At 55.4% G+C, this 13,222-nt stretch overlaps 1 protein-coding gene across 6 annotated transcripts in view; it reads right to left on the bottom strand.

Annotated features, from left to right (window-relative positions):
• The window catches only part of PPP6R2 (protein phosphatase 6 regulatory subunit 2), a 57,052-nt gene that overhangs the window by 39,395 nt on the left and 4,435 nt on the right, over positions 1 to 13,222 (bottom strand). For 4 of the 6 annotated variants that reach the window (XM_085080860.1, XM_085080820.1, XM_085080868.1 and 1 more), the window contains exon 1: positions 12,397 to 12,552. The exons of 1 other annotated variant lie outside the window; for it this stretch is intronic. The gene's annotated coding sequence lies outside the window, so the exon portion shown is untranslated. Of the gene's footprint in view, positions 1 to 12,125; positions 12,148 to 12,396; positions 12,553 to 13,222 lie in introns of those variants that run through there. One more of the 6 variants, XM_085080841.1, reaches the window with a different exon arrangement.

Genomic DNA, 13,222 nt, shown 5'->3' with positions numbered 1-13,222 from the left:
GGCTCATGGCCAGCTGCTGGCACAGCATTCCCAGCCCCTTTCCCAGCTTTCCAGCCCCTCTGCCCCAGCCTGGAGCGCTCCAGGCCCTTGGGGTGACCCCAGGGCAGCACCTGGCACTTGGCCTGCTTGTCCCTCACCCCGCTGGCCACAGATCCAGCCTGTCCCCATCCCTCTGCAGAGCCTCCCCATGTCACCCCAGTCAGTGTCAGGCGACATTCCCTGGCCACCAGCAGCAAGTCCCAGGCACTGCAGGGTGCTGCTCTGCACGGCAAGAGGCTCTGTTGGGTTTTTTCTTTAATAAAAAACTGCCCCTGGCAATAAACCTTTGAAGGCCTCTGTGTTGGACAAATGTGCACCCGAAATGAAGAGCTCCTTCTAATCCTTCCCTGCCTCTGAAGCTCCCAAAGAAAGAGATGATATCGGAGTACTTTGTTTTGATCATCAACCTTATCCTCACCCAGTATCTCGTTAAGCAGCCTCCTAATTGCTGCCCTACCCCATGCTAAGGACAGAATTTGCACAGCTTCTTGATTTAAATGTTACTTTTTAATTAACTACTCCACACCCAGACACGAAGAAACCGCAGCGCTTCAAAAGCTGCAGGAAAAAGCTGCAGAAAAGGATCCCAAATGCCCTGGGAACAGAACAGCACAAAAAAGGCCTTTTTAACAGATCAGTCAGTGCACAAGGAGCTCAACATATCCCTAAAATTCACCTCCAAGGGCTGCTGGCCTCACATCTGCTCTGAGGGCAGAGGAATCTCCCAATTCTTGACCTGTAATTCTGCAGGATTGGTATTTCCAGCGGCTCCTCTATGCTGGCAGCCCCACGGAAACAACAGCAGCAGCAGGAACCCCGGGGGGATTCTGGGCTTCCCATTAAACATTAACCTTTGAGTGTGAGATTTGCAACTGCATTTGAATATTAAACCAGCAAAACAAAGTCCTGGGGTGCTTGAAGTGCTGATTTCCATCCCTTGCAGGACTCCAGGCTCCTCCCTCTCCTGCCTGCCTGGATGACTTTGATGCCACTCAGGGCTGGTTACCCTGTCTGCTTTAAGCAACAAGTGACATTTTTTCCTGGGTCACCACTGCTGAACCCCTTGGGAATCACGGTTAAAACCCAGACTGGGATCTCCAACTGGAAGGATGGGATTATTGGGGTGCACAAGCAGCATTTCCCAGAAATCCCATTTTGTCCAAGTCCTTCCACGGACCTTGGATATTTCCATCTTTGCTGCCCACACAGAACAAGGCAATATCCCAAAAGACACCTCTGTGTGCTCAGACTGAGGGCCACAGAGCAACAGCATTTGCAAACTGAGATTTCCTGCTGCACCCCACGGGGAGATCAAGAGCTGCCCGTTCCACAGACACCTATTTGATCAGCACATGGCTTCAAGTGAGCCAGAAAAACAACTGCAGTGCTCCTTTCCTGCTCCTTCATCCCAGTTCAAAGCCTCCAAGGTGGGTCTGTCTGTACCTGCACTACAGCCCAGTCTGTCACACACTGCAGCTTTTCCCAGAATATTCCAACCTTCCTCCACCCAACAGACACAGAACTGAGGTCCCAACAAAGCAGAGCCCTTCTGCAGGACATTAAATGCATTTTCATCTCCTCAAGCACTCAGGGCATTACAGACACAGTCCATGCATAGCTTAAGTAGTTTTGCAGTTAAAAGAAATAAAGACACTCCAGAAGCAGCACAGAATGGAAAAGCCCTCCCAGCCCATCCAGTCCAGGCTGTGCCCAATGGCCACCTTGTCCCCAGCCCAGAGCACTGAGTGCCACCTCCAGGAATTCCTTGGACACCTCGAGGGATGAGGACTCCAAACCTCCCTGGGCAGCCCCTGCCAAGGCCTGACCCCCTTTCTGTGCAGGAATTCCTCCTTCTTTACCCAATTCCTCGACTTTGGGTAAAACATCTTCTCCAGGATGAGGCAGCCTGTTTTTCCTGCATGGCACCACTTTATGGGCCAGGCTTCATCCATCATAAAACATCCTGAAAGGGAAACAATCCCTGGGAACTCTCAGACCCACCCTTAGGAGATCCATGGGTTTTACCTGGACAAAGAAACATCAAAGCTCAGCCTGCTTTGGGAATCCCAAGCCAGCAGGACACACTGCTGACCTAAGAACAGTTTGCTGGGTATTTAACCTGCACTGCTGGAAAAAATGGGTTTCCTTTTCCATACAGTATTAGCAGGGAAAAGAATAACCAGGTGGATCATTCCCCCAGCTGGCTTCCAGCATTGCTGCAGGAATGTCTGAGCAAGGAGGGAGGGCAGGGAGGACAGAGTTCCTGCTGAAATGCACATCCAGCTCCAGCTTAGAGCACTGATTCACTCACACTGTGACTGAATTCCCTTAAACATAACCAAAACCATTCAAAAAACCCATGGAATCTGTAAGGTGAACATTTCAAATTAATGAAAAGGATGGTATTTACTTTTCCAAGTTAATAAAGAATCCTAGGGATTGCATCAACATTGGGAAAATAACTGAACATCCACCTTGGACAAAGGACCATCAACAGTTCTCTTAATCATGGAAGGTGGAATGGTTTGGGATCAGCTTGGCATCACCTGCTCCAGAGAAGGTCCCTGTCCTTGGCAGAGGCTGGAATGAGATGGGCTTTAAAGTCCTCTCCCATCCAAACCACTCTGGAATTCCATGATTGCCCTCAGGAGTTTGAAGGGGCCAATCCACAGGAACTGCAGTGATTCCCTCAGCAGGAATTGCCTCGCAAGCATTAAAAACTGAACCCAGCAGGGCACTGCTCCTTTTATCCAGGGCCCTGGAGATCCTCCTGCTTCTCCCAGCACTGGCTCTGCTGGTTGGATTGTGGTGATCCCACCTGCTTTTCCCAAACTAACACATTCCTGACCAGGGCACAGTCCACAGCTCTAAACAAACCAGGATTACACAACAGGATTTTCCCCACATGGCCAAAGTCTCCTGTGCCCATCAGGTGATCCCTGTGAGACCTTCCCTGTCTCACTTCACTGCTCCTTGGAAAACTCCAGCTCAGATCCAAATCCCAAGGATACACTCAATACTTTTCCTTGCTGTTCTCTTCTAAAACTAAAAATAACTCAATGGCGTGGTTCTTGGGAACCACACTGCTTCATTCCAGCATTTGCTTCCAGGTATTTGAGAAAACAGCAAAGAGAAGCTCAGAGAATCCCTGGATCCCTGAGGTGGGAAAAATGCTCCCAACCCATGGAGTCCAGGCTGTGCCCAACGCCCACCTTGTTCCCAGCCCAGAGCACTCTGTGCCACAGCCAGGAATTCCCTGGACACCTCCAGGGCTGGGGACTCCAAACCTCCCTGAGCAGTCCCTGCCAAGGCCTGACCTCCTTTTCCATGGGGAAATTCCTCCTGATGCCCAAAATTCACCTGTGAAAAATGATGCTGAACTGGCCATTTCTTTCCTGCAAGACACAACATTTCTCAGCAGAGCTGCTGTTGGAAACGGAAGGAAAAGCAGGAGCAGGGAGGCCATGGACACACTGGAAGCACTTCCCACATTAACACCAATGCCCTGTACCAGTTATTTCGTGTGTCAGAACAAAGGTGACAGAAGGGAAGGAAAAACAGAAGGCCTGAAATTGCCTGTTTTGCAAGAGGAAGTTACGGTGTAACAGCCATGAAATTGGGTGTGCAGTTACTAGTGGCACCACATCCCAAAACCCCACAGCAACATCTGGCATCCTCAAGCCCCTTCGCATCTTTTGGAAACTCCTCTGCTGCTTCACCCTTCAGTTTTCAGAGCCCTCAGTCACACCCAGCAGTCCAGGACTAGCCATAATTAAATAGTTCTTCTCTAAAGCAGTAGGAAAACACGCAGTAAAATACTCATAAACTGAGCTTCAGGTCCTCCCCAGGCCAAGCACTGAAGAAGGAGCACCTGTCCTCTGCCTTACGGAGCTCAAAGCCATCCAGTGCCACCCCTGCCATGGCAGGGACACCTCCCACTATCCCAGGCTGCTCCAAGCCCTGTCTAGCCAGGCCTTGGACACTGCCAGGGATCCAGGGGCAGCCACAGCTGCTCTGGGCACCCTGTGCCAAGGTCTCTCCACCCTCCCAGGGAGGAATTTTTTCCCAAGATCCCATCCATCCCTGCCCTCTGGCAATGGGAAGCCATTCCCTGTGTCCTGACACTCCAGTGCCTGATTCAGGATCTCTCTCTGGCTCTCTTGGACACCTTCAGATCCTGGAAAGTGCTGTGAGGTGTCCACACGACCTTCCCTTCCCCTGGTCAACCTTCTCAACTCTCCCAACCTGCCTCTGGAGATGCTCCAGTCTCTATGAACGTGTTGGACTCCTCTGGACTTGCTCCACCATCTCCACATCCTCCTGACATTGGGAGCACCAGAGCTGTGCCCTGCACTCCTCTCAGACAGAACTGAAAGCAACTGTGCTGGGCATGGGCAGGACAATGACTTGAATTTGGTTCAATGCTTTGGCTTTAAAGAGATGTCCACGGTTCTGAACCTTTTCCTGCTTCCAGCATCAAACTCATCCATCCACTACAGAAGAGGGAGAAAGTTCCCCAAGCAGAGCTCAGAGTCTAGACATGGTAAAACATCCCACGTCTCACACCCATGGAATCTCTGAGGTTGGAAAAGCCCTGAGACCACCCAGTCCAATCTGTTGTCTCGAGCAGCTCCCAGGCCACCTGACCCAGGTGAGGAGGTCCTGTCCCAGCCCTGCCCTGCAGGTGCCCCCTGCCCCAGGCTGGGTCTCACCCAAGGTGCAGATATTTATCCTGAGGATGACTAATCCCAGTTAGTCAACCAGCTTCCCTGAGCAGCAGCAGAGGGGCGAGCACTTCTCCAGCACAACTCATCTTTATTCCAGACTCCTGCATGGACAGGGAATAAGCATCTGGCTCCCTCACTGACTAAAACAGGAACCCTGAACGGTTACCTCAGAAGGAGGGATTTACATCACAGAGGTGTGAACTTTGGGTGGGTTCCAGCCCCTGGAAGGCCAAGGCAGAGTCTGAAATATAATGCTGGGGAGAGGGGAAATACTTAGAAAGTCATGGAAGAAAATTTAGGATATACCATGGACAAAGCAATGTTAAAGACTGATACAGTAAATTAGGGAACCATGGAATGGTTTGAGTGGGAAGGGACTTTAAAGATCATATTTCAACCATGGCAAGGAACAAGGAGAATGCAGAAGTAGTAAATAACACCTGAGCACAAAGAAAAACAATCTTCCAAATGAAAAATAAAAAGGAAACAAGCCACAGGGCTAAGGTGAAAAAACATCCCTTTTAATTTGCTAAATAATGCAGACTGAGCACCTGCTCAGCAGGAATGGGGTGTCCTGGCTCGGGGGCTGAGGGTTCCCAGGATGACCTGGATATTCCATTCCCTGGGCTGATTTCACCTAACACGGAATCATGGCTGCTGTCAACACCACTGCAGCCCCACTGCTGCAATCCCATCACATTCCAACCCCACATCCCAACTGCCTGGCAAAACTTCCAGCAGTGGGACTCGTTCAGTGAAACAGAAGTCATGGAATGGTTGAGTGGGAAGGAACCTCAGAGCCCATCCAGTGCCACCCCTGCCATGGCAGGGACAACTCCCACTGTCCCAGGCTGCTCCAAGCCCCAATGTCCAGCCTGGCCTTGGACACTGCCAGGGATCCAGGGGCAGCTACAGCTGCTCTGGGAATTCCAGCCCAGCCAGCAATTCCTTCCCAAGATCCCATCCATCCCTGCCCTCTGGCACTGGGAAGCCATTCCCTGTGTCCTGTCCCTCCATGCCTTGTCCCCAGTCCCTCTGCAGCTCTCCTGGAGCTCCTTTAGGCCCTGGCAGGAGCTCTGAGCTCTCCCTGGATCCTTCCCTTCTCCAGGGGAACATTCCCAGCTCTCCCAGCCTGGCTCCAGAGCAGAGGGGCTCCAGCATCTCCATGGCCTCTCTGAATTCACTCCAGCAGCTCCACATCCTTCTGCTGTTGGGAGCTGCAGCCTCTCAGATGAAGCAGCAGAAGTTCCCAGGAAGGGGAGGTGCCTGTGCCAGCCCTGCTCCCTGTGAGCAGGACAGCCCCACCAGGAACACACTGCACCACAATGCTGCCAGAGCCATCCAGCCACGCCCTGCTTAAATCCCCGGGACAGCCCTGGCGCTGTCACTCTGCTCCTTCCTGGGTCCCACATCCCCGTGCCCTCCCTGGTGCCAGCAGCGCCGTGCAGCTCCCCGGGCTCTGCAGGAGTCGCTCCAGCTGCGGCGCTCCCGGCGCTGGCCCTGTGCCCGCGGCTGTGCCGCTGCCATCCCGCACGGACACGGTGCCAGCGCAGGGCACCTGGCCTCGTGCCCGCTCCTGGCACTGTGCAACCGTGCCCTTCGTCCTCTGCCTCGGGGACACGGGGACAGTTTGCAACCTGTGAGCTCACAGGCTCAATTATCCTTCTCAAAGAAAAGAAATCCATCTTAACATAAAAGAATTCAATTAAACGGCGTCCCGGGGGATCTGCCGAGGGAAGAAAACACAAATAAACAGCTAAGGAAACACAACCTTCTCATCCCACCCCGCTGCACAGCCAAGCGAGGAGCTGGAACGAGCTACAGGCTGTGCAAGGCTACGAGGAATGGAAGGAAAGGAAGAAACTGCCACATGGAACAGAACCCAAATGTCACAGCAGAGCTACCAGTGCCTTCTCTGAGGTGTGACAGAACTCAGTCCCTGCGAGGAATCAAAGGCAAAACTGAAACTGAAGTCGCTTCTTGTGTTCTATTTCCTTCTTCCTTCCTGTGGCTGCAGCAGGCAGACCATCCCCACTCCTGCAGCTTTGTGTCTCTCCCAGCGCCAGGCTCTGCTCTGCTGCCACTGCTCTGAAGGCTGCCCAGGGAAATCAGAATCAAAGCGACTCCCAAGCCATCAGCCTCACTCCAGGCCACAGAGCTCTAAGCAGCAGCAAACTGCAGGACTGAAATTCTATTTAAACCCCAGTTTCCCAGCACAGGCACACTGGAAGTGCAGCAGGGGCACTGCCAGCCCCACAAACCCTGAACTGAGCAATCCAGATGTTTGGGAAATTCTCCATGCAAAGCCACCAAAAGCCAAAGTTCCACAGGGCTCCAGCTCAGGCCCAGTTCTCTTCAGCTCCTTCACAGGTGACCTGGATGCAGCTCAAGGGACACCAGGGAAGTCTGCAGATGGTACAAAACTGGGAGGAGCTGCTGACACCCCAAAGGCAGAGAGCCCTGCAGAGACCTGGATGAATCTGAGGGCTGGGAACCACCAACTGTGTGAAGTTTAACACCAGACAGGCACTGGATTCTGCACCTGGGACAGGACAGCACGGACAGACTGGGATGGAGAGGCTGGAGAGCAGCTCTGGCAAAAGACCTGGGAGTCCTGGTGGATGGCCAGGTGGACCTGAGGCAGCTGTGCCCTGGAGCCAGGAGGGACATCCCTGTCCCGGGGGTGCATGCAGGGACAGCATGGAGGGAGGGGATTGTCCTGCTCTGCACCGGGGAGGTCTCACCTCCAGCCCTGGGTTTGGGCACCTCAATATAAAAAAAATCCAAAGCTGTTGAAAAATCTAAAGATGTTGGAGAGCATCCAAAGGAGGGACATGGGGATGGGGAAGGGTCTGGAGGGGCACCATGAGGAGCAACTGAGAACACCTGGAATGTTCAACTGGAGAAGAGGAGACTGAGCTCAAACCTCCCCAGCAGCTGCAGCTTCATCCCAAGGGGCAGCTCGGATCTCTGCTCCCTGTGACAGGGACAGGACCTGAGGGAACAGCTGGAGCTGTGCCAGGGAAGGTCTAGGTTGGGTACCAGGGAAAGACTCTTCCCCCAGAGAGTGTCAGGCACTGCCCAGGCTCCCCAGGGAATGAGCACAGCTCCAGAGCTCCAGGAGTGTTTGGACAATGCTCCCAGGGGTGCACAGGGTGGGATCGTTGGGGTGTCTGTGCAGGGCCACAAGCTGGATCCATGATCCTGTGGGTCCCTTCCAGCTCAGGAGATTCTGTGGAAAGCTGTGCCAGCAAAGTTTCTCGCTCTGCCCCGGCCAGGGAAGAGCTCTGAGTTCTGCCTCCCCCAGTGACTCCCTGCCCTTTGCCATTTCCCCAGAAGGTTTTTTTCTCACGCCTTCCGGCTTCCCCTCCTGCCCAGGTCAGCCCTGTGTCCTCAGGCAGCCCCGGCTGCCTCCAGGGGAAGGAATGGGCTGTGTGAGTGCTGTGACACCGGGGACAGTCACCCCCGCAGCGCTGCTGGCTCTCAGCTAACAGGTGGACACAGGAAAGAGAAACTGAGAGGGACAGTGAGGAGCAATCCCAGCCCAGCAGCTGCAGAGCTGCCAGCTCAGGCTGAGGAGCTGCACTTCCTCCTGACATCACCTCACCCTCGCTGTGGTGACAGCCCCCGGTCACAGCTCGGTGCCATGTGGGGTTTGGTTTAAAGGCACCCCTGCCAAATATGACAGTTTTGGCCAGGCTTCAGGCCCTGCAGACATTTATTACTGTCACTGCTCGAGGTGCCTCTGCTTCATCTGGGACTAACAGGCACTGACAAACACGAAGATGGAACATCCAACTTCCCACTTCCATGCCTCATCCAACACCAATATGTGTGGCACTCAAATTCCACCTAAATCCGAGCAGTTTATGTCTGAGATTTTTAAGCCTGGCTGCGAAAGCTTCATTTCCTGAGATAACTGATATTTATTTGCCCAAGTTTCAGGGTTACCAAACCAGAGTTAAGGTGCAGGTAAAAATAGCCCAGGCGGGTGATAATAATGTCAATATTGGTTATTGCAGTGCTGGCGGCTGGGGAGGATCAAAACAAGGGGCAGGGAAGTCCATCAGGAGCGAGGGGAGGATGGTGGGAGGAACAGGGACCAGAGAGGGAAAGAGGAAAGCTCAAGTAGAGAAACACAGCGGCGGCCAGGAAAGACAACACACTCCTGCTTCCAATAATATTGAATCAAAGGAGACACTTAAGCGCCTTTGTTGCTACTCCTGGTCACACAGAGGCCACATTCCTGCCCTGAGCCTTCCATAAACCCCTGACATCTGCGGATTTTCCGCGAAAAGGAGGTAAAACCACTGCAGCCCATAAGTGTAATTAGGAGCAGGGCTGTGTTCCCTATAAACAGGGCCAGCAGTGAGGGACTGCTGCTCCCAGCCGAGGCTCCATGTCCAACAGCCTGGCCCGAGCGCTGCCATCACTCATTAACTCACTCTATTAACTCCTCAATTAGTTCTTCAGGAATTCTGCATCCAGCAAAACAAGACCTCCCAAAAACCTTCCTCCCTGTAAAGTTCTCTGAAGTTCTGTCAACCTGGCACAGGCTCCCCACAGGGAATGGTCCCAGTCCCAAGGCTGCCAGAGCTCCAGGAGCATTTGGACAATGCTCCCAGGCACAGGCTGGGATTTGGGGGAGTTGGACTCGATGATCCCAGTGAGTCCTTTCCCACTTGGGATATTCCTTGATCCTGTGATTGAACCACCCAGCTCCTGCTTTGCTCTCAGCTCACTGACCTCACCCGTTTCTCCTGCACCATTTGCACCCAAATTTCCCAGTTATTCTTGTTCTACTCCTGTTCCAAAACCAAGATTTACTCCAACAAGAGACTCTCCTACTTCCTGGCATTCCAGTTTGCCCATTTTTATGGCTGAGCTGCAGCTCCTGCCCTTCAGGCACTCTGACTCGCAGCCCCTGTTAAACCATGCTGCTGGATGACATCCATGGAGTCACGATCCCGAGCACAGAATCCACCTGCACCCCGCAGTGTCAGCAAGGAGAGCAGGAAAGCTCATCCTGCGGTTCCCAGCCCCAAGCTCTCCCCAAACTCTGGAGACCAGGGACAGGAACCAGGGAACAACTGGAGCTGTGCCAGGGCAGGGTCAGGTTGGAGATCAGGAAAAGGTTCTTCCCCAGAGGGTGTCAGGCACTGCCCAGGCTTCCCAGGGAATGAGCACAGCTCCAGAGCTCCAGGAGTGTTCGGACAACACTCTCAGGGATGCACAGGGTGGGATTGTTGGGGTGTCTGTGCAGGGCCAGGAGCTGGATCCATGTGGGTGCCTTCCAGCTCAGGAGATTCCATGGTTCTGCGATGCTGGACCACTGCTGGGCTTGGGGAAGAAAAGTTCTGGATCCCCTTTGCCACCATACAACTCAGGGGAGATCTCAAATGAAGCATTCCTTGCACAGAGCATGGAAAACCACCACAGGAAAACAGTGGGTTATCTCTACCAAAGAGGAGAGGAAGCTTTAAGGGACGGCAGGGATGGGATTCCCTCCAGCTGCCTCCCAATCCTACCAGGAAACTGTGATCAGGACTGGAGGATCCCACTATGGAACACAGCTGGGCTCCCCAGCCCCCTGTTCCTCGGGAAAGCTCTGCCAGCAGCGGCCTGGAGCTTCCCAAAAATCCTATAAGCCCACAGAGTGCTTTTCTCCTGGTAACAAACCCCCGAGCAGCAGCTCTCACACAGTGCTGCCTCTTCGTTATTATTTTTGACAGTTTCCAATTTGTGAAGTCAGAAATCCACCCTGTCCCTCCCACAGCACACGCAAAGCTCCTGGAACACCAGGCTGAGCAGAAGATGCTCCGCAGCTCCTGCATCCCACAACAAACCTCCCCCCCAGGGTGAGGGTCTGCAGGAACCTCTCCTGCACCACCTGCCCCACAGGCACCTGCTGCAGCACCACCAATCTGTCACCACTGCCAGCCAGGACGCTGTCCCACATCCCTGCGTTTCAACGTTAATCCAAAGAAAGTACAAAAATCACCAGGAATGTCTGTGTATACACGGAGAACAAGCCTTAGTTTCAACCAGTTTGCTCCTACCCAGCCCTCACCACCTTCTCCCAAGCTCATGTCACCCAGGCCAGCCCAGGTCATGATGTGCTCCCACTGAGAGCCCAAAATTTAACTTTGCTTCCCATGAGATCACCGTTGGTTGCCATGGAAATCCCTATACTACCATCCACCAGGGTTTTTTTTACCACTGAAGTATTTTGGCAGCATGTTCGCTTTAAGTGTCAGAGTAATAAGAGAAAACATAAATGTTTCTTCTCTCATCAGGCTTTAAACAGAGCTTTATAACCCAAATCTGCTCCTAAGAGCTTGGTTCAAACCTGTGGGGCTGGGCAGGGCTGGAATCACCACCTTCCCCTTTCTGAGAGACCAAATAAATGATGAAAACAACCTTCAAGTTTTTAAAGCATGAATTTCCAAGTGGGGGATCAAGCGAGGAAAAACCTCTCAGGCCCCTCTGAGTTCTCTCAGTTTCTCTTTTTCACTTCCTAGTTCGTTTGGTTTTTTTTTTTGCTGGTGCAAAACAAGGCCTTCAAATTCAGCAGGGCCCTCCCAGCCTCTGCCAGGAGCCGCTTTCCTGTCAGATCAATCTTGTGGTGATTCCAGCAGGGGCCTCGACTCCTACCCCGCTTTCTGGTTGTTAATAAAACCAGCACGGCGACATTTATGGCCAAATAGCGCACGCTGAGGTTGGCAGGTCCCCGGGAGGGTGACACCCCTGGGAGGCTGATCCCCCTGCCGTGACCCCCGGCAGGAACCTGACTCCTGGAAGGGTGACCTGACCCCGGCAAGGGACCAGACCCTTGGGAGGGGGACCCTGACCACTGAGCCCCTCCTGTCACCTCCGGGAGGGACATGGCCCCCGGGAACGGGACCAGACCCTTGGCAAAGGGACCAGAGTCCCGGGAAGGGGACCAGACAGCCGAGAGGGACTTGACCCACAGGAGGGGAACCAGAACCCCAGAAACGGGGACCCTCAGAAGGGTGATCTGGCCCCCAGAAGAGGGACCTGACCCCCGGGACTGACCTGACCCCCAGGCGGGGGACGAGAACCTCGAGAGGGGGACCTGACCCTGGGAAAGGGGAGCAGATCCCCAAGGGGGTGATATGACCCCCGAGCAGGGGATCCCCGGAAGGTGACCAGAGCCTCGGCAGTGCGCTCGGAGCCCTGAGAGGGATCTGAGCCCCAGGAAGCGTGACCTGACCCCTGACCTTGCCACCGGCACCGCTCCTGACAGCTCCGGCCACTCCCGGCCGATCAGGTGCGATCCAGGAGCACCTGGAGGCCGCAGCCCCATCCCCCAGCCCCGCCAGCCCGCCCCGCACGCACCAAAACACGGCAAAAGGAAACTGTCACGCGCAGAGCAGTCGGATTTAACCCAGATCCGCACGGAACGAGGCGGAGAGGCCACGGCCCGGCCCCGGACAGCGGCTCGGAGGAGGTGGTTTTTAACCCCCCAAACGGTGCCGAACCCCCGGAGCGCGGGGAGAGGCTCCGGGAGGCCGGAGCGGAGCCGGGGGGGCGGCGGGGCCCAGCCCGCGGCGCCGGGCCCAGCCCCGACCCCGGCCCCGCGAGGGCGGCCGTGACAGCCGGGTCTCACCTGCGGGTGCCGGGCTGCTCTCGGGCGCTGCCGGGCCGGGCTGCGGGCCGGGCCCGCGGGCTGGGCCGGCCGGGGCTGCGCGGGCAGCGGCGGCGGAGCGGCGGCGGCGGCGGCTCCAAAATGGCGGCGGCGCCGCGGCTCCCTCAGGGCGGGGGGAGAGGGGCGGGGCCGATGGGAGGGGGCGGGGCCTGGCGTGGGGAGGGGTCTTGGTGGGCGTGGTTAAACCTGGTGGGCGGAGCTAGGGGCGGGGCAGCTCCGCGGGGACACCGCGATGGGGACAGGGATAGGGACGGGGATGGGGACAGGGATGGGGACAGGGATAGGGACGGGGATGGGGACAGGGATGGGGACACGGGGATAGGGATAGGGACAGAGATGGGGACAGGGATGGAGACAGGGACGGGGACACGGGGACAGGGATGGGGACGGGAACAAGGGGATGGGGGCATAGAGATGGGGACATGGGGACCGGGACAGGGATGTGCACGGGGATGGGGACACGGACCTGGGGGCACGGACACCGCGGGAAGGGGATGGGGTCGGTGGGACGGAGATGAGGATGCTGGGACAGGGAACGCGACGCGGGACGGGAACGGTGGGAGGGTGACAGGGGACAGGGACGTGAATGGGGATGGTGGGGTGGAGATGGGGATGGGATGGGGTCGAACACGGGGACGAGGATAGGGGAACAGGAACGGGGATAGGGACAAGGGGACGGAGACACGGGGGCGGAGATTGAGACACGGGGGCGGGGACTGGGGACAGGGAGATGGTGGGACGGGGATGTGGCGGGGACAGAGACACTGGGACGGCAATGGGGACGGGG

The sequence above is a fragment of the Lichenostomus cassidix genome, chromosome 1Aa (genome assembly GCF_008360975.1).
Source record: "Lichenostomus cassidix isolate B80296 chromosome 1Aa, HeHo_3.0, whole genome shotgun sequence".
In the NCBI taxonomy this organism is placed as follows: Eukaryota; Metazoa; Chordata; class Aves; order Passeriformes; family Meliphagidae; genus Lichenostomus; species Lichenostomus cassidix.
This window is presented reverse-complemented; position numbering and strand designations above follow the sequence as displayed.